The sequence below is a fragment of the Oncorhynchus mykiss genome, chromosome 19, assembly GCF_057628025.1.
Source record: "Oncorhynchus mykiss isolate SJ-2025 chromosome 19, ASM5762802v1, whole genome shotgun sequence".
NCBI lineage: Eukaryota > Metazoa > Chordata > Actinopteri > Salmoniformes > Salmonidae > Oncorhynchus > Oncorhynchus mykiss.
Window position 1 is genome coordinate 69,749,250 of NC_143040.1, and position 2,500 is coordinate 69,751,749.

Genomic DNA, 2,500 nt, shown 5'->3' on the forward strand with positions numbered 1-2,500 from the left:
GGACAGATACAGGCTGAACAGTGGGACATAGGACAGATACAGGCTGAACAGTGGGACATAGGACAGATACAGGCTGAACAGTGGGACATAGGACAGATACAGGCTGAACAGTAAGACATAGGACAGATACAGGCTGAACAGTGGGACATAGGACAGATACAGGCTGAACAGTGGGACATAGGACAGATACAGGCTGAACAGTGGGACATAGGACAGATACAGGCTGAACAGTGGGACATAGGACAGATACAGGCTGAACAGTGGGACATAGGACAGATACAGGCTGAACAGTGGGACTTAGGACAGATACAGGCTGAACAGTGGGACATAGGACAGATACAGGCTGAACAGTGGGACATAGGACAGATACAGGCTAAACAGTGGGACATAGGACAGATACAGGCTGAACAGTGGGACATAGGACAGATACAGGCTGAACAGTAAGACATAGGACAGATACAGGCTGAACAGTGGGACATAGGACAGATACAGGCTGAACAGTGGGACATAGGACAGATACAGGCTGAACAGTGGGACATAGGACAGATACAGGCTGAACAGTGGGACATAGGACAGATACAGGCTGAACAGTGGGACATAGGACAGATACAGGCTGAACAGTGGGACATAGGACAGATACAGGCTGAACAGTGGGACATAGGACAGATACAGGCTGAACAGTGGGACTTAGGACAGATACAGGCTGAACAGTGGGACATAGGACAGATACAGGCTGAACAGTGGGACTTAGGACAGATACAGGCTGAACAGTGGGACATAGGACAGATACAGGCTGAACAGTGGGACTTAGGACAGATACAGGCTGAACAGTGGGACATAGGACAGATACAGGCTGAACAGTGGGACTTAGGACAGATACAGGCTGAACAGTGGGACTTAGGACAGATACAGGCTGAACAGTGGGACTTAGGACAGATACAGGCTGAACAGTGGGACTTAGGACAGATACAGGCTGAACAGTTTGACATAGGACAGATACAGGCTGAACAGTGGGACATAGGACAGATACAGGCTGAACAGAGGGACTTAGGACAGATACAGGCTGAACAGTTTGACATAGGACAGATACAGGCTGAACAGTGGGACATAGGACAGACACAGGCTGAACAGTGGGACATAGGACAGATACAGGCTGAACATACATAGGACAGATACAGGCTGAACAGTGGGACATAGGACAGATACAGGCTGAACAGTGGGACATAGGACAGACACAGGCTGAACAGTGGGACATAGGACCGATACAGGCTGAACAGTGGGACATAGGACAGATACAGGCTGAACAGTGGGACTTAGGACAGATACAGGCTGAACAGTTTGACATAGGACAGATACAGGCTGAACACTGGGACATAGGACAGACACAGGCTGAACATACATAGGACAGATACAGGCTGAACAGTGGGACTTAGGACAGATACAGGCTGAATAGTGGGACATAGGACAGATACAGGCTGAACAGTGGGACATAGGACAGACACAGGCTGAACAGTGGGACATAGGACAGATGCAGGCTGAACAGTGGGACATAGGACAGATACAGGCAGAACAGTGGGACATAGGACAGATACAGGCTAAACAGTGGGACATAGGACAGATACAGGCTGAACAGAGGGACATAGGACAGATACAGGCTGAACAGTAAGACATAGGACAGATACAGGCTGAACAGTGGGACATAGGACAGATACAGGCTGAACGGTGGGACATAGGACAGATACAGGTTGAACAGTGGGACATAGGACAGATGCAGGCTGAACAGTGGGACATAGGACAGATACAGGCTGAACAGTGGGACATAGGACAGATACAGGCTGAACATACATAGGACAGATACAGGCTGAAAATTGGGACATAGGACAGATACAGGCTGAACAGTGGGACTTAGGACAGATACAGGCTGAACAGTGGGACTTAGGACAGATACAGGCTGAACAGTTTGACATAGGACAGATACAGGCTGAACAGTGGGACTTAGGACAGATACAGGCTGAACAGTGGGACTTAGGACAGATACAGGCTGAACAGTTTGACATAGGACAGATACAGGCTGAACAGTGGGACATAGGACAGACACAGGCTGAACAGTGGGACATAGGACAGATACAGGCTGAACATACATAGGACAGATACAGGCTGAACAGTGGGACTTAGGACAGATACAGGCTGAATAGTGGGACATAGGACAGATACAGGCTGAACAGTGGGACATAGGACAGATACAGGCTGAACAGTGGGACATAGGACAGACACAGGCTGAACAGTGGGACATAGGACAGATGCAGGCTGAACAGTGGGACATAGGACAGATACAGGCTAAACAGTGGGACATAGGACAGATACAGGCTGAACAGAGGGACATAGGACAGATACAGGCTGAACAGTAAGACATAGGACAGATACAGGCTGAACAGTGGGACATAGGACAGATACAGGCTGAACGGTGGGACATAGGACAGATACAGGTTGAACAGTGGGA

The 2,500-nt window shown here is 49.1% G+C and overlaps 1 protein-coding gene across 9 annotated transcripts in view; it reads right to left on the minus strand.

Annotated features, from left to right (window-relative positions):
* The window catches only part of LOC110519577 (protein EFR3 homolog B), a 55,733-nt gene that overhangs the window by 27,949 nt on the left and 25,284 nt on the right, over positions 1-2,500 (minus strand). The window lies entirely within an intron of this gene.